Here is a 20,183-nt window from a genome sequence, read left to right on the forward strand (position 1 = left end):
CTGTCCTGGCGTGTCTCTGGGGTGTGTAGCCCAGACCTTTAGCCAGTGAGGCAAGACCCACACCTGAGGCTTCAACATCCATTCCCAAGAGTGAGCTGACTGAGATCCAACCAGCCAAAGATCACAAGGGTCAAGTTTGCACAAGACTTATCTTTGCACAGACTTATCGCCTACTCTTGTTATTCTGTTCCCTAGCATTCTTGTTGCTGGATTCCCTAGCAATTGCTCCTGCCCTATGCCTTGAAAATACTAAGCCTCATGATTAAACCACATTTTCAGCAGAAAGAGCTAAAGATTTTTAGTTCACCTCCTCAATCAATATGCACCCATCAGAAGTGATGGATGAACAGAAGGGTTCATCCTTCTGAAGGATTTTCAGAATCCTTCTGATTCTGAAGGGTTTTAAGGAACTTCAAGATCTCCTTTTGTGTCATTGTGGGCCAACCCAATTAGTTAACTTGATTCATAATTACCCAGAAATTCTGTGTCTTGAGTTTCCACTTGACTCAAAGTACAAAATGAGCTCTTTTGGGCCAAATACACACTTGGGGCTTCCTGGTCTGTTCTTCGATGCCAGCTTCCACAGAGCTTATATAGCAACCAATAGGATAATAGAAAGATGCCTGGGTTCAGACACTGGAGAGATGTGACTTCACATCCTACCTTTAATCTTATTAGGTCTGATTATTGGCAGGTGACCTAATTATATATGACATAGAGAGATTTTGGATTGAAGAGATCTAGCTGTCCAAATGCAATGATGGTACCAGTTTAGGTTAAACTTCCTGATTCTTTACTTTTCTATTTTCAATACGAATAGAGATAAATTCTGAGAAAATATTGAAGTCACACATTTACAAGCACTCCAGATTTTCCCCAGCTTACAGACAACAAATCATGATGAAATAAATATAGAACAGCAAAAATCAAGGGATAAATCAGTTGTCTTTCTAAGACAGCTTGAGAACACCTAGAAAAAGAGACTATCTCCAAAGGCTGAGGTGTAGTCTGAATGGAAAGCTTGAGGTAGACATCACTGAATTACCAAATGGCAGACCCCAGAGCAGCTCTGTCAGGAAGGGAATTGGGTGAGAAGACCATGGGAAGATAGGAACTTTTGCTTCCTAATTTCTTCCACCAAAAAAGACAGCACATTGCCTCAGATGAAACATTGAACAGCAGAAATAAACAAGATATGGGATAAAACAGTCATTCTCCTAAGACAACTTGAGAAGGGCCCCCAAAAAGATCAGACTTTCCAGGTCACTGTCAGTCTGAGGGAAGTACAAATACCTACTGGCAGACTCTGAGGAATCATTAAATAACAAACCCTAAGGACAGATGGGTCAGGAAGCAGCCTCAACCTCAGAAACTTTCACTTCATGAATAGTGTGCAAATATGAAGGTTGAATGGGAGAAGATTCAACAACCTGTCTAGGGATGCCAAGTATACCTGTGCTGATCAAACTCATCCTATGGAGTGGCCTAAGGGGAAAAGGAGCTAGCACATGTAGGTGAGTGTAGTAGCAAAGGGACATGGACCCTGCTGGTGAGCACTTAAAAGGAGAGCAGAGTCCATAGTTTCAGTTTTAGAGCAGAGAGGATAACTGTAATTTGCAGTCAACAGAGGGAATGCAGGGAGCAAGAGTATCTGTAGGACTTCAAGGGTAGAGTTCCTAACTTAATAGTAGAGAGAAGGACCCAAGGCTGGGCCCCAGGACAGACCTTAGAAAATAGCAGTATAAAGGACCTGCGGCTTATAGCATTATTTCTCATGTGTTGGGATTAAAACTTACTTATATTAATAGCTGTTAAAAAACAAAATAAAAATAAGCAAAGGAGAAGGAACCTAATTATAGACAGCTATTATGGGGGATAGAAAAGATCTGTGTTCATATTCAGAAGATAGTAGCACTTAAAAAAATACTTTTTTTTCAATGAGAAACATCAACTGATTCTAAAAACAAAAAATAAGTTCTTGGCAAGAACTTAAATAGGACTTTTAAAATAAAATAAGAATGATAGAGAAAAAATTAGAAAAAATAAGAGCACTCCAAGAAAATCATGAAAAGAAAGCAGCCAACTTGAAATAGAAAATCAAAATCTTAAAAAAGAAAATCATTCCTTGAAAACTACAATTGGACAAAGGTAAGCTAATAATAATCTAAAATACCAAGAAATCACAAAAGAACATTTAAAATTTCAAAAAAAAGTCAAAATTCAAAAAGTAAATGAAAAATAGAAGAGTGGGAAAAATCTCAACAGATAGAGGAGAAATAGTTTGATGATATGAAAATTATGGTTAAAAAAGAAATCTTGACACAATGTTACAAGAAATTATTCAGGAAAATTACCCTGAAGTTCTAAAACAAGGGGGGGAAAAAACAGAAAAAAAAATCCACTGACTACTAACTGAAAGCATTTTCAAGAGAAAAATTTACAGAAATATTTTATCCAGGTTTCAAAGATCCCAGGTTAAGAAAAAATATTTTAAGCAACAAGAAAACAAATCAATTTAAAACAATTTAACTATAGTGGAGCCAGACTTAGCAGCAACTTTGTTGAAGGACTAAAGGTCTTGTAATATTATATTTAGTAGAGCAAAAGAGGTGGAGTTATAATTTAGGGTAACTTACTCAGCAAAATTAAGTATAATCTAAATGAAAACAAATGGACATTTCAAAAACTGAACTTTAAATATTGATCAGAAAAACACAGAACTCAGTGGAAAAGTCAACATATAAGATCCATGAGAAATATAAAATAAACAGTAAAGATCAATTATAAAAAAACTCAATAAAGTCAAATTGTTTACTTCTTATATGTAAAAATGTTATTATTACTTTATGATTGTCTTCATTATTTGGGCTGTTTGGAAGAAGGCTTGGATTGAGTAGTGTGTATTATGAAGTGATTCTAAGAAAATAAAACTGTTGGGATGTAGAGGGCCAGAAGATAAGAATCCATCCCAGGTCTTAAGTATTAACCATGACTTGGCTCAACAACATCTTTTCTATTATTAATAGCAGAGACATAATTGGTAATACTATAAATTGAAATTTTAGTGACTGAAACAAAATGCAAACACTTCTCAATAGACTAAAGATAAACCTCTGAACTTAGTATAGGAAAGAATGTCCACAAGGAGACTAAAGGCATTTGGGGAAAAGATACCTGAGATAATATTTATTATACCATTAATGAACTTTACCCTGATACATATCTCAATGTGTATCTCAACAATTTACACCTCTGTTTGAGTAACCAAGATCTGGGCTTGAGAGGTTTAATCATTTTCACCATAGTAGATTTTGTTAGGCTATAGGAAATTTAAAAGAGTTTACTTTGTATCAAACCTATAAGCATTTAAGATATATATCCATGGTCCTGATCAATAAAAATTGAAGAGTTTTATCTGAATTCTTTCATCTATGCTCCTGATTATCATGCCCTTCATCTCACTATAGGAGCTGGGACTCCAACAATGGCTCCCCAACAGGGACAGAGTCTTACATGAATGGAATTTCACAAGTGGACAGAGCTTCTGTGGAAGGGTGCCCTCTTTAGACACGTGCATATTCAGGTAAAGGAGGAATTAAATAAGAACAAGTAAGGATAAAGTGAGGGGAAAAAAGGTGATCACCAACAGGCATTTTATTACTGGAAATAATTTGGCATTAGAAATAGCTTTTCATCAGGCTGACATACAAAGAGGATATCAAATATCAAATAAATATAAAATATAAGATATCAGATATCATTTAAGAAAATATATAAGATAAAATTTTAAGACTGATTCTTGTCTGGCTGATGCAGTACAACATATAATTAGAATGGGTAAAATATCAATCAGGCAATAGGGATAGAGAATACTATCTGGAAGTATTTAAAAAATTAGTTAAGGGAAAAGGATTGTTAATTAGCACAGGACAGTTACAAGAACTCTTGTTATCTCTGGTTTCCTCAAGAGGGAACAATTGATTTAGAAAAATGAGATAGGAAAAGAAATGGAAGATTATCTAAAAGAAAAGGGATTTTTCTCCGTATTTTCTATTTGGCATATTTTTTAAATATGCCCTCAGCTATCATAGATAGTTCCTTTACATAAAAATGCCCTTATTCTTCCACCAATACTCTGGAGGAAGAAGAAATGAAAACAATTGTAGAAAATATAAATACTAAAAAGAAGGAAAATCAGTACCTCTCTTCCTCCCCCTGGCTTCCTGTTTGGATCTCTCTCATAAACACAAAATCAAAGAGAAGCCAAAGTCCTATGAATTGATAGGGATAGTTGAGCAAGAGATTAAGAAACTAAAGAAAAAAGAGAGGATATCCCTATTGAAATGTAACTAGCCTTCCCAGTTGTTGAGGTTCCTGATCCCAATAATCTGAATCTAAATGTAAGAGAATCTCTAGATTTCAAGCTATTAAAGCAATGATAACAGGCTGCCAAAAAATGTGATTCCAATAGTCCATGTCTCCATGTTCTGTTGGACTCAGTCTTACCAACCACTCTGACACCTTTAGATTGGTGTTCACTAGCAAAAACCACTCTAGATGGAGGAGACTATTTGACATGGAAAACAGGATTTTTTTGAGGAATGTCAAGAACAGGCTAGTATCAATGACTGTACAGGTATCAGAATTTCCTTTGAAATGTTTACTCAAATGGGGGAATATAATTAGTAACAGAATTGATTAAATTATGAACTTATAACTTATGAACAGATAATGAAAGTAGCTAGATCAGCATGGTTAAAAATACCGAAAAAACTTGATAGGGGTACATCATATACAAAAATTATACAGAAATCAGATGAACCTTTTGCTGGTTTTGTAAATAGCTTAACAGAGGCTAGTCAACGTTCTGTTGATGAGGAGGAAGCAGCTCAAATTTTACTGAGGCAACTTAACTTTGAGAATGCAAATAATGATTGCAAAATAGCTTTAGCAAGGAGAAAGCCAAAAATGAGTTTAGTAGAAATGATTCAGAGATGTCAGAATGTAGGAACCTCGACTTTTCAAGCAGCAGTTATGGCTGCTGAATTAAATCGAGTAAAGTCCCAATCTCAAAAATCCTCGTAGATGCTTTAATTGTGGATCTCTGGTCACATAAAGAAAAATTGCACTGTTCCAAAGACTGAATCTCACCACAATTCAGCAAATAAACCTTTGATTTTATGTCAAAATGCAAAATAAAGGAAGACACTGGGCATCAGAGTGCTACTCACAGTATAATAGGGAAGATGAGCAGATACACAGAAACTGCTCCTGGGGTCAGCTCCAGCCCATAAAACAATAGGAGGTGCACTCTCACTTGTTTCCCCTCAAATGATGCCCGGGAACAACACTTAGAATCAGACTTACTGACAGTGCAGAATTTAATGCATGCTACCCCTAGACTTATCTTCTTCAGTTTCACACAGAATTACTGACAATATGGGAATATGCTCTCTCCCTATGGGCATTACAGGTCCACTTCCAGCCGGTATGCTAGGGCTTATTATAGGATGTAACTCACATTCTTTGCAAGGACTTATAGTTGTGCCTGAAGTAGTCGATGCTGATTCTCTAGGGGAAATATGTATCCTTGCTATGCTGCTCCTCACCAGGATATCTCAATTAAAAAAAGGCTGGGGGGAGTGGGGGGAGGAAGGGGGGGAAGGATAGCACTGTTTTTAATAATACCTTATTTTAAAAATAGGAAAAGAATATTTTTAAAAACTGGGGTGGTGAAGGTTTTGGGAGCACAGGAAAAGAGGCATTTTGGATGCAATCTATAACTGACTCCAGGGCCAATTTTAAAACTAGAAATAGAAGGGAAAATATTAGTGGACACAGGGGCTGATAAATCAGTGATATCACGATGCTTCTGGCTGCAGACATGATCTAAGATACAGGTACACATTTCTTTACAATGTATAGGTGATGTACAAATGCCAGAACAAAGTGCCAAATGGTTAGTCTGCAGAAAAGAGAATAAAGAAGGACAGTTCAAACTTTATAGCCTTCAAGCATTCCCTATTAATTTATGGAGGAGAGATTTGTTAAAAGGAATGAATGTAGTCACACAATATTTTTCATAGGGATCAATGATCAGAAAATACAAGTACCTAAAATCAATTGGAAAGAAGGGCCACCCATAGGAGTTGATCAGTGAGTGGCCCCTAACAAATGAAAAATTAGAGACGCTTCAGGAAATTATTAAAAAACAATTACAGGCTGGTGATATAGAACAGTCAAATATCCCATGGAACTTGTCCATATTTGCTATAACAAAGAAATCAGGAAAATGGAGAATGTTAACTGATTTAAGGCATATTAATAATATAATGGAATCTATGGGCAGCTTACAACCAGGAATCCTCTCACCCAATATGATTCCTAGTGAATGGCAAATATGGATCATTGATATTAAAGACTGTTTTTATTCTATTCCTTTAAGAACTGAAGACTGTCCTTATTTTGCATTCTCATCGCCGTCTACAAATTTGAAAGAAGCTTACTTAAGATTTCAATGGAAAGCTCTTTCACAGGACATGAAGATTTCCACTAGGTGTCCACTAGGTGGCAGAAATTATAGCTCCTATTAAAGCGAAATATAAAGAAACATATTGTATATTATATGGATGATCTTTTATATGCCTATTATGATCAGAATATTGCACAACAAGTATTAAGGGACACGAAGGAGGCTTTGGAAAAATACGGATTCAAGATAGCTCCAGAGACAGTACAATTAGCCCCACCCTATTCATATTTAGTACAGATAATTGAAAAACATTAATAAGGCCACAAAGAATAGAAATTAAGAGATAAGCTACTCTAAATGATAATTAAAAACTATTAGGAGATATTAATTGAATAAGACCATACTTAAAGCTAAGAACTCATGAATTGATAAAACGATTTGAAATTTTACATGGGGATCCTAACCCAAATTCAAAGCGAAATCATATAAAAGAGGCTGAAACTCAGTTACAAGTAGAAGAAAAAGCAATAAATTCTTGTTATTTGGACAGAATAAATTTACAAGAGAAAGTACAGATATCAGTAATGGCTACTCCTATTTTTTTTTCAGCAATACATCATACACAGGAAATTTTAGAATGGGTTTATTTGGCTAATCAGACTCAAAAAAGCCTTTCTACTTACTCTCAGATGGTGGCGATATTGATTCAAAAAACTTTAAAAAGACTTTTACAATTAACAGGAGACCTCCTACACATAATTCATCAGCCAAACTCTGAAGACCAGGTTCATTCTTTATTAGCCTCTGATTATGATTGGCAAGTTTTACTAACTATGTACCAAGGTTCAATAGATAATATTTTTCAGCTACCTATTTTACAATTCATGGCTAAGTATGAATGGATATTTCCACAATTAACCATAATAAATCCAATCACTGAAGCAATTATTTTATTTACAGATGCTACTAAGAAAAAAACTAGCTTCCTTAAATATGCCACCAAATACTAAACTTATTATTCACACTCCATTTGAATCAACACAGGAAAATGAGTTATATTCAATTATTTCTGCATTACATGTTGCTCAAAAACCTCTTAATATTTTTTCTGATAGAAAATATCCTGTGTATTAGGTAAATAATATAGAAGCACCCCAAATAAGATTCTCTAGCATCTTAATGATTTACCAATTGAGCAACTTCAGCATGTCATAGGAAATAGGAAAGCACCTTTTTTTTCTGTATGCATATATTCTCACATACTGACCTTCCAGGAGATATAACAGCAGGGAATGCTGTTGCTTATTTTCTAACACAATCCTCTTGACTAACTATGTCTCTTTTTGAGGTCAAAAACTCTCATTCAGGATTTCATTAATCTGCACAAATGCTGTATCAAATATCCCTAAAGAACAAGCAAGACAAATAGTTCAATCTTGCTCTCATTGTATTTCTTATTTACCTTCTTTAAAATCTGTTGCCAAAAATCCCCGAGGCTTGGCCCCTTTTGATTTATGGCAAATGAATATAACCCATTATCCTTTTGAGTGACTTAAGTATATTCATGTCATTGTAGACACTTTCTCTTCGTTCACCCTTGCTACCTGCCATATGGGGAATCCACAGTTATGGTTATTGATCATTTACTATGTTGTTTTTCTGTTTTGCAAGTTTCACATGTAATATAGACAAATAATGGCCCTGCTTATACTACTATTGTTTTCAAAAAAAATTGTCTATCATTTCATATTCAGCATGTAACTGGTATACCTTACAACCCCTACTGGCCAGGCCATTGTGGAACAAAAGCATAGAGACCTAACCACAATTTTAGAAAAACAAAAAAGGAAAAACTGGGACACTGATGCATTGTTGGTGGAATTGTGAATGAATCCAACCATTCTGCAGAGCAATCTGGAATTATGCCCAAAAAGTTATCAAACTGTGCATACCCTTTGATTCAGCAGAGTTTCTACTGGGCTTATACCCCACAGAAATACTAAAGAAGGGAAAGGGACCTGTATGTGCCAAAATATTTGTGGCAGCCCTGTTTGTAGTGGCTAGAAACTGGAAAATGAATGGATGCCCATCAATTGGAGAATGACTGGATAAATTGTGGTATATGAATGTTATGGAATATTATTGTTCTGTAAGAAATGACCAGCAGGATGAATACAGAGAGGCTTGGAAAGACTTACATGAACTGATGCTAAGTGAAATGAGCAGAACCAGGAGATCATTATACATTTCAACAACAATATTGTATGAGGATGTATTCTGATGCAAGTGGATTTCTTTGACAAAGAGACCTAATTCAGTTTCAATTGATCAATGACGATAGAAGCAGCTACACCCAAAGAAAGAACACTGGGAAATGAATGCAAACTGTTTGCATTTTTGTTTTTCTTCCTGGGTTATTTCTACCTTCTGAATCCAATTCTCCCTGTGCAACCAGAGATCTGTTCGGTTCTGCACACATATATCGTATCTAGGATATACTGCGACTTATTTAACATATATAGGACTGCTTGCCATCTAGGGGAGAGAGTGGAGGGAGAGAGGGGAAAAATCGGAACAGAAATGAGTGCAAGGAATAATGTTGTAAAAAATTACCCTGGCATGGGTTCTGTCAATAATAAGTTATTATAAAAAAAATAATAAAAATCTCCCTCATACATGATGTTTTCCCTTTTTAGATTGTAAGCTACTGTAGGGCAGGAACTTTTTTTCTTTTTCTTATCTGTGTTCCCAGTGGTTAGCACAGTATCTGGTCCATAGCGCTGGTACTTAATAAATGTTTATCAAATTGGGGGAAAAAAAAGGGGGGGGGGGAGGGGGAAAAGGATTAACAGCTGATTAGCAATAGCATTGTATACTTTAAATTTCTTAACACCTGATTCATATGGTATTACACCAGCAGAAAAACAATTTAAAGTTTTAAAACAAAAACATGACATGGCAAAAAGAGTGCCAGTAATGTGGAAAAACCCTAAAACTGAAAAATAAAATGGTCCAGATAAATTATTAACTTGGGGACAAGGCTATGCTTGTGTTTTCCCAGATAATACCCATAAACCTTTCCTGAGACTCTGTGAACTTATTGAAACATCAAATGCAACACCTGGGAATACAACCTGAAAGAGAAAGGAGAAAAGAAACTGGAATCTGTTGCCAAGGCACAGGAGAGCTAAAGGAGGAAAAACTACTTACTTTGTCCACATTATTGACTATTCATGTGGCAGGAGGACAAAAAGAATACATGCATTGGACTTATGTACCAAGTCCTCCAATACTTCGAGTAGTTACATGGGCAGATAAACTCACACCCTTATGAACTACAAATTCAAAGCTCTTGGGAGGAGTACAGAAGTCTTATATGCAAGAACCAAAGATTGTTATTAATATTACACAGGCAGTTACAACCAGGACAGCTATATTTTTTATAGAGTAGAGAAACCAATAGAGAATGATTTTATGGAAAGTAATGATAATCTTGTTTCTGTCTGTCAAAAGCTGGTATATAAAAACTAAAAAGTTGTGGAAAATGTGGGGGGGGGGTGACACAATGGTGGTATATTTCTAAATTGTATACTAATTATACAGATAATGATGAGAATATTTCTAAATCTAGTTATCCGTCAAGTCCTGAGAAAAATTGAAATTTATGGCAAGAAGTAACTCTTTCTTCCTGGAACAAATGCCTCATGAGCACACAAAAGACTGCTGATAACTTGTTTTCCTGGTCAGGACCTAATACAGAAGCTTCTATAGGAAGGTTTGTGAAAGGTATCATTTATTCCAGCAAAGCAATAGTTTATGAGAATTTGTGGAGAATTATGGCAGCTATGGGGACTATTTTTACATCTTAGATTTGGGATTTTACAGACTTACAGAATATTCAGAAGTATACTATATAGGCATGTTTAGAATATCCACAGATGTTTCTCACTACAAATACCATTTTTAAAAATGGCACTGTGATTCAAATCAGGAATGTTCCAGGAGGATTTATTTATGTAAAATGTTACAATTGTATTGTAACTCAATATCTTACTGCTGATTCACTATTTATAGTTGTTGTTATTGAACATCCATCCTATATGATGGTACCAACATCAATTAAGCATAACTGGTATAGGTCCGCAGGTGAACAAACTTGGGATAATACTAAAAAAAGGTTAGAAGACATTAGCAATAGGAAGAAGAGATTTGTTGAGTTACTTACTATTGAAATTCTAGCAGCTATATCAATAATCACATCACTTGCTGTTTCAGCTATAGCTCTTATAGAATCTGTTCAAACTGTTCATTTTGCAAATAAACTAGCAAAAATATATCACAAGCCTTTAAACAACAGATTAATATAGATAATGAGTTAAAACAAGAGTTGAACTTAGTGAAATAATCATTAATTTGGTTAGGAAATCATATAAATAATTTAGAATCTCAATTACAGTCATCTTGCAATTGCAGATATACTCATGTATGCATAATTCAGATAGGACAATGAAACCACTAATGTGACATGGCCTCAAATTAGAAACAGAATATATAGGGCCATATATGACTCTAACCTCACTTGGGATATATCTCAGCTAGCTATCCTAGTAGAACACATAGAAAAGAGTAGTATCTATGGAATTGATCCTGATAGTGTTGCTAACCAAATATTTGAGTGATTAAAAAAGATAAATCTTGTAAACAATTTGACTTCTATGCTTTTGCATTTTGTTCCTCTTGAGTGTTTTGTTTTGCTACTCATTAGCTTAGCCCCTTGTGCTTTTAAATATGTTCTGTGATCATTCTTATCTATGAGAACTGAAGTCCATAGATTTCATAGATTTTGCTTCCTACAAATGAGACAGGAAAGGAAGAAAGGAAGAAGAAAGAAGAAAGAAGAAGAAGAAGAAGAAGAAGAAGAAGAAGAAGAAGAAGAAGAAGAAGGAAGAAGAAGAAGAAGAAGAAGAAGAAGAGGAGGAGGAAGAAGAGGAGGAGGAGGAGGAGGAGGAGTGGGGAAGGACAAGAGTTAACATCTTTATCTAGAAGGTTATAAAAGGCTTACAAATTCAGAAAGAAGTAAGAGGACAAGGAGGTAGAGTAGGGGAGAAGATAAGGAAAGGACTATTAGAGGGGTGGATTGTTAATAGTAGGCTAAGGTATCAGGCAGGAGTAGAAAGAGAAAAGTAAACAGGATAAGAAGAATAGTGAGGAAAAATAGGAAGCAGGGAATTACAAAGGTAATGCAAAATATATTTGAGACAAATTTACTGATAAAATGGAAATGGATAGCAAATTAAATTTCTGAATTCAACAATATGTTGCTTTCAGGAAACAACAAAAATGAGAGATATACACAAAGATAAAATAAAGAACTAGTGTAGAATTTATTTTATGGGGGAAAACAAAAACAGTGATTATGATCTTAGACAAAATTAAAGTTAAAGCAGATTTAATCAAAAGAGAAAAATAGGGGAACTACACTATGTGGCACCAATATTTTCAATATTGTTTTAGATCATTTAAAATAACTAGACATTATTAAGTGTCTAAATATACCTGCCAAAACAGATATAGGAACTATATAAACATAAACATAAAATACTTCTGATACATTTGAAGTCATATTTAAATAATTGGAGTAATATTTATTGTTCATGGATATCTAAAGCCAATATAATTTTTAAAAAGGCAATGCTAATTTATTCATTGCTATTCCAATTAAATTTCTAAAACATTATATTACTGAGTTTGAAAATAATAACAATAAAGTTCATTTGGAAAAACAAGATGTCAGGAATTCCAAAGAAATCAGGAGAAAAAAAATGTGAAGAAAGGAGATTCAGCAATATCAAATATTAAACTACATTTATATCTATTTACATAGATATATATTCTGCATTCAAGTGTAGCTTTCTTTAAAACGGGGGCATAAGATGGGGAGGAAACAAAAAAAAAATTAAATAGAAAGTGCAAGGTAGAGAACAAAAATAAATCTACACATAAGCAAAAAAAAAAAACCAAAACTGGGGAGCTTTGAAAATAATGTGTAGTACTTATTCTATGGATTTTCCTGAAATGGAAATTATGTTTTATATTGAATCTTCTTTCATATTTTGCTATGTACATGGCAATGTTCTTTTTCTTCTTCTTTTCTTGTTTTGTATTTATCTTTAAAATGAGTTTAAAAAAAAGATTAAAGGAAAGCAGACTTGGCCTCAGGAAATTTCACCTCAAAACTCAGGTAAGGAACCGCAGATGACTTTGTTGGGGAAGACTGAAAGATCCTCACTATTTCTGGAAGCCAAATCTAGCAGTGTAAATCAAAAGTGATCCCAGGTACACCATATGTCAGGTTGCTATAATTATTTAATATAATAAAATGAATACCTAATCAATTCCACTGATCTATTACTCTAATTCTTATCCAGTGCTAGATTGTTCTGATAATTTCTTCTTTATAATAAAATTTGAGATCTGGTAGGTTTAGACTACCCTCTTTCATATTGTTTCATTGATTCCCTTGATAGTCTTGAGTTTCTGTTCTTCCAAATGAATTCTGTTATTTGTTTTCTAACTCTATAAAATAATTTTTGATACATTGATTGGTATAGTACTGAACATGTAGACTAATTTAGGTAGACCTGTCTTTTTATTATATTAGCTCAGTCTATCCATGAGTAATTGAAAATTTTTCCAATTGCTTTTATCTGAGTTTATTTATATGAAAAATGTTTTACAGTTTTCATCATATAGTTTCTGAATTTATCCTTGGTAGGTAGACTCGCAAATAGTTTATATTGTCCATAATTATTTTAAATGGAATTTTCCCATCTATCTCTTGCTGCTAGACTTCGTCAGTAATATATAGAAATGTTGATGATATTTGAGGCTGCACCTTACAATAGACTCAAATGTGGGACTAAGAGAAATGATTATTAATACTCAATGATTTAGGAGAACCAGATTACATTATTTTTCTTTTATCCTTATTTCAAAATCTCAGTCTGAATGTTGAGCTAACTTTTTCCTCCATTCAGATCCCACCCAGGTGAAGAAGTAATTGTGCTCTACTAGGGTAAATGGGAATAAATTCTTTGAATAAATTGCTCAAAGCAAGGGCTAACATAAATAAATTTCATAATCAAAGTTCAGGTCCAGTCCCTTATTGTAATGTTCATTCTCTTGTGAATTGTTAGTCATTTAGAGTTCATTGCCACGCATGGGAACTCACTTCTTCCAATAGATTTGTAAGCCTTAAGCTCCCTGCCAAAACTGTCTTTGTCTAAGAGCAAGATGGCCAAATGATCACCCTTTTATTAAAATGTAGTATCATTTTAAAAATGATTATATTATCCAGAAATTATGTATCTGAAACATTTTAAAATACCACAGAGGCTAATGACATGTATAGATCTTAGGTCCATGAGACTGATGAAACTCTTGGAAAGAGTAATGGTGCTGTCATCAAGAAGTATGAGAATTTAGATTGAAATCATGTCTTAGCAAGAGGTTAAAATATATATATATATTAATACTTCATCACACTATTTTCTTTGACTGAATCTCAAAAATTAAGGAATCACTTATGTTCTCTAAGGCTTAGAAGGTCAAAATAATAACTAAGATGTGACATCCAAGGGCCTCTAGGGCAATCTCATCAGGTCACAGATGTTATATTGAAGCAATATTTTTTTTTTTTAATCAGTTGCCATATGAAGGTGGCCTGATTGTAAAACTGGGGAATAACATTCTCTCTACTCCATCCTTTCTTTTAAAACTAAAAAATTTTGAGCTAAAAACTTCTCAGCTATTATCTTCATCCATATTCGCAGTGGGAGAAATAGCAGCAGCAGCATTTTAGTAAAATAAATCTTTTCTGTTTGTTTTGTTTTGTTCTTCTGCAAGAGACCCAGAGATTCTGCTCATAAAATACAGGGATTGCTTTGTGTCCCACCATTTAGCAGTTTTTCACCCACTACCTTTATGTACATACCCAAATGGAAGAATAGGAAGAAGCACTAGAGAAGGAATTATATCATATTCATACTATGTCTTCCTTCCAAGGCTTTGAGACCCATCACAGCGATAAATGAAAAGTAAGATTAGAATCTCAAACCAAATTAATGTTAATAAAAGAAAATATTTCTTTGTGAAATTTAGATTAGAAGATTCTACCCAGATTCCCACAGTATTTAGAAGAGACAAAGACTCAAGTGTTTAAGTGCCCTTAAAAAGTCAGTGCAGTGCCCACATAGATACTCCCTACAGCTCTTGTAATATACATCAAAGAGTTCCAATCTAGGATATGTAAAATTACCCATGCATATAACTTGTAAATAAGAAGCTATAATAAAAAATAAATTAAAAAAAAAAAGAAAAGAGGTCAAGAGAACTCCAGTACGAGTGGCCACTTTTTTCCTGCAACAGGGAATGGACAGTCACTTCTTGCATCCCTTATTATGAGGATGGCCTTCATGTGGGGGTTGGCCTAAATGATCAGAGAGGGTCCTTTCAAATCTCAAATTCTATATCTTTCTGTAAGTGGACTGAAAGCAAAGGATGCAGAGGATACTTTAGAAGACTTGGGAATTGATTAGATGTGGCAGAAAAAAAAAGGAAAGAACCTGTTGTACTCAAATCAGATTTGAAAATCCATTGAGCTAAATCCACACATTTCCATAGCACTCCTCCTTTAGGTATGGGAGCACTCTCAGGATGGGGAAACTTGTCCATTCAAAGGAATCAACCTGAAACGGGGGGCCATCTCCTCTCATCCTGATCTATAGCTTGACATTGAACCCAAATGACTTTGGAGAAAATAAGGCTGGAAATTTAAATTTGATTTAAATCATTTAAATCAAATTCATTTGCAACTTATGGAATCACCTTCCTAATGACATGGTCCTTATGGAGATGGAAAGACAAGTGGGAGTAAAATAAACTGCCCCAGTGGGTCCAAAGTAATCAACTAATACCCATTTGACTTCATTTCTTAATAATTAACTGTATATCAGTTATATATGTGTGTGTGTGTGTGTATAAAAATTTGGAAATTTTAGCTTCTTCCTCTTTTTCTTTCTTGCCTTTCTTTGCTTTTCCTTCCTTGTTGTGACCAGCACAACACAAATGGGCTAGTGGCAGTTGAAAATAAGAAGTCAGGGTTGCTGATAATTCAGCAAAGCCATTTATTAAGGGAAATCATGCTGCTTATATATCTTAAAACCATATTTTATTATGAAAAGTATTGTTCTCTATACTTCCCTTTTCTTTCCTTTCATTGCTTGGCTTTGCCTGGCTTTCCCTTTTCTTTTCCTTGCTTTGCCTTCTTGCCTTGCCTTGACTTCCCACCTTTTCTTTTTTTTTTCTTTCTTTTTTCTCTTGCTTTATCTTTTCCTTTCCTTTTCTTCACTTGCTTTGCCTTGCCTTGTTTTACCTTGACTTTTTCCTTTGCTTTTTAAAAATTTTATTTGTCTTTCCTTTTGTCACTTGCTTTGCCTTTCCTTGCCTTTTTTCTTTCTTTTTCTTTCTTACCTTGCCTTGTTTTACATTACATCTGTTTCATTACTTATCTACTCCTCACTTTAGGAGGATATCATCCCTATATCATAATTTGAACTAAAATGTCATAATATTAGTTTATTTAATGAATAGTAATAAGTAATAGTAAAAAACAATAAATTCTGCATGATACAATTCTAAATCTATAAAATCAAATAAATTTCTATAGTTCACCTATCCGATTATAGAAATTTTCTAAGAAAAAAAAAAGGATATGGTTATGACATCAAGACTTGTCCCCTTATGAACTGACATGAGTCAAAGCAGGTGACAACCTTCCTTAGCTCTATTTGATTCCAGTTAGGCATTAAAAGCCAGGTCAGAATTAATCAGGAAGGCAATTTCCTGTTCAAAAACAAAAGAGCACCATGAAGAAATTGAGACAAAAAAGATACTATTTTAAGCCATGCTAAACTCATCCCTTCAACTTTTCCCAAGGAAAAATATACAATTGTGGCAGTTCTCAAACTGTAACACATGCCATTTTCTTCCTGAATGGTGGATTATTGGTTGAATGAGCAATTTAGACAACCATATCTGAAATAAAATTCATATCCCACTCTGGATGGAGTTCCACACATATACTGAGTAAGTGACAGTTAACTCAAAAATATCCAGATTTCTGGCTACCATAAGCTTCCATCTTGAATTATCCATTCACTCCTAAGGCAAGATTGAAATCTTTGAATCTGAAGTCTATTAAAATTGAGTTGGTTCAAAGATGCAATCTTAACATATAGTGTTTATTAATGCATTCAAGTTGCATTATATTTTCTTTAGTTTTTATTATTTTCTAAATTTTCCTCATAAAAACTCACTCATTATTATGCTGAACTTGGCAATTTCCCCATCTTGAGTGGAGTGAGAAAGAGGAACCTATGTTCTCAGTCCTGTTTTCTCAAAATGATCAAGGCTGGTAAGATCTTATAATCCTGTCTGAATGTCAAGTTTCAAGAGGCCTTACTGATGATCAGGATATCTTAAAGGACCTGTGCAATTTTCCCCCAACCAGCTAATAACAAAAACGATTATGATAAACATTACCTTAGATAACCTTGTTTTTAATTTACCTAAACAATTAATTCTGTAATACAAAGTTTTGAAAATTCTTTTTGCTTCCCCAAAAAATTCTTAGTTCCTGGCCATGCTTCCACCATCCCATTACTGTGAATAATTATCTCTTATCAGTCACTGTAAAGTCTAAGCCCAGACAATGGTGAGGGTGTGGTAGGCAGTTCCTTTACATAAATCCTTGTTTCTTTTAAATCTCCCTTCCCATTTCTTAATTAAATTTTAATTTTTAATTTGCTCCCTGATTTAAACAAGATTTTTTCTTTTCATGATCAAGAAAAAGTTAATATATATATTTCTACCATATTTAACATATATTAGACTACTTGCCATATAGGGGAGAAGGTGGGGGAAGGAGGGGAAAAGTTGGAACACAAGGTTTGGCAAGGATTAATGTAGAATTGTCCACAAATGTTTTGAAAATAAAAAGCTTTAATTAAAAAAAAAAGTTAATAACAAGTTGATGTAGTCTTATCTCTTTGGGGACTTGTCACATTTTGTTGTGACCCACACAGTCCAAGGCTTTAACATAGTTTATGAAATAGAAAAAGATTTTTTTTGGAACTCCCTTGCATTATTCATAATCCTACAAATGTTGACAATTTGGTCTCTGGTTCCTATGCTTCTTGGCTATTTTTTTTTTTTTTTTTTTTGCTGAGGCAATTGGGGTTAAGTGACTTGCCCACGGTCACACAGCTAAAAAGTATTAAGTCCTCCTGACTTCAGGGAGGGCACTCTATCCCCTGCACCATTTAGCTGCCCTTTCTCTGGTTCCTGGAAACAAACCTGGCCATTTAGTTCAAATATTGCTGAAGCCTTGTTTACGGTGTCTCAAGCATAAACTTACTGGAATGTGAAATGAGCATAATTGTTTAGCAATTTGAACATTCCTTACTATTGCCCTTCTGTAGAATTGGGACATAAATTACTTTTTTTTAATCCAAGGGCCATAGTTGAATTTTCCAGATTTGCTGGTATATTGAGGGCAATGATTTAACAGCTTCATTTTGAGTTTTAAATAGCTCAACTGGAATTGCCACCTCCTCTAGCCTTATTGTTAGCAATGCTTCCTAAAACCCATTTGACTTCATTTCTTAATACCTAACCATATAATCAGTAATCTCACCATTGTTGTCTTTGATATTAAGATCTTCTATTGTTTACTCACCTATTTTTGTTAAATCCCTAGGATTTTTGTCTTTTTATGCATTTTACATGAAACTTTTCTTTTAATATCAATTTCTAATTTTCTTGAAGAGATTCTCTTGCCTTTCCCATTCTATTGCTTTCTTCTATTTCTTTGTATTGCTTATTTATAAAGTGCTTAGCATACAGTAGATGCTTAATAAATCAATTTCTTTTCCCTTCCTTTATTTTAAAAATCCTGTCTCAAAAAAAAAAAAAATCCTTTTCTCAAAATCCTGTCATCTTATTATCTGTTAATTGTAATTAACACTGGGAATGGAACCAAGATAGCAGAGAAATCCTTATATCTGATTTCTTAAAAATGTTCCCCACAACAAATTTAAAGTTAAAATTTATTTTCAAACTGAATTCTGGAGTGGTAGAGTCGATGAAAAGTTAAGGCGAGGCAATTTTTTCCCAGCCCAAGATAACTTAAGTCAGAAGGAAAGATTTACAACATTGGGGTTGTATATCTAAAGTATACACGGCAGCAACACCGAATGGGGGTCCTAGAGGTGGCTAGGACAGCGGCAACAGCAGCATTGAGAACTGTGGCAAGTAAAAATGCCACAAAAACAATTTTCTCAAGGGTAAGATAGCAGTTTAATGATAATGATGTATATAGCTATTAATAAAGTAATGGCCACCCTAGCACCTGAGCAGATTAATTTATTGGTTAGGCTAACAATAACCAATGAATAAGGTGTGTGGTCTCTCTTAATGATCAATGTATCTTGCTTCAGATTGGCCTAATAATATGACTTAAGTAAGACAATTCCAACAGGTAGACATTTTAATGAGGATGTGGATTAAGAGTTACCTCAGTTCCTATCACTTCCTCATAGGGAGATGGGATTAAGTGATACTGATAGTCAACCCTTGGGTAAACTTGTTAGCTTTGAGATGGGGTTGATTATTTACTTCTCAATTAAAAAGTGCAAATTATTTTAAGGGCCTCAACTGCCCACATGCAACCAGATTATCTAAAAAAATAAAAAATCACTTGTGTAACACCTTTATCTGTTTCAAAAAAGAATCTGAAGATAAATTTTTTACACAGGCACAAATGAAGAAAAATAAAATTATTACTGATGTAAAAAATTTGCTAAACAGGCTGATTTCAGAAAAGCCTTGAAAGACTTGAACTGATGCCAAATGAAGTGAATAGACCCAAAAAAATATTGTACACAGCAACAACAAAATTATGCTTTGATCAACTGTGATGGATTTGGCTCTTTTCAACAATAAGGTGATTCAAGGCAGTTTCAATAAATTTGGGTTGGAAAGTGATATCCACATTCAGACCTATGAAGACAATGTGAATCAAAAAGCAGTTACTTTCACCTTTTTTGTTGTTTGCATGTTTTTTGATGCATCATGGGTTTTTTCTTTCTGATCTGATTTTTCCTGCTCAGCATGATGAACATGGCTATTTTTAGAATTGTTCGTGTTTAACCTATTTCGGATAGATTAGCTATCTTGAAGATAGAGGGGGTAAAAAACTTGGAAAAAAAGATTTTGCAAAGATGAATGTTTAAAACTATCTTTGCATGTATCTGAAAAAATAAAATGCTACTAAAAAAATTCAAATAAAAAGTAAAGGAAATGGAACAAAAAGAAACTCATAATATTGCAAACCAAAGACTAAATTTATCTGTTTTACATGATAAGAATGGGATTCAGATTTAGAAATTTAGAGAATCCAGCCCAAATATCGCATGGACTATTTGTGCCCAACCTGTGGTAAAGCATTCCAAGCTCACACTGTTTGATCAACCACAATTGGGATACACTAATTTGACTTTTACATAGTGATGCGATTTTGGTCCTCTTGGAGAACAAGGGACAGCTTAACCTAAGCACCCAACTCTAGAATATTAGAAAGTCTTCAACTGCC

The sequence above is a fragment of the Antechinus flavipes genome, chromosome 3 (genome assembly GCF_016432865.1).
Source record: "Antechinus flavipes isolate AdamAnt ecotype Samford, QLD, Australia chromosome 3, AdamAnt_v2, whole genome shotgun sequence".
Classification (NCBI taxonomy): domain Eukaryota; kingdom Metazoa; phylum Chordata; class Mammalia; order Dasyuromorphia; family Dasyuridae; genus Antechinus; species Antechinus flavipes.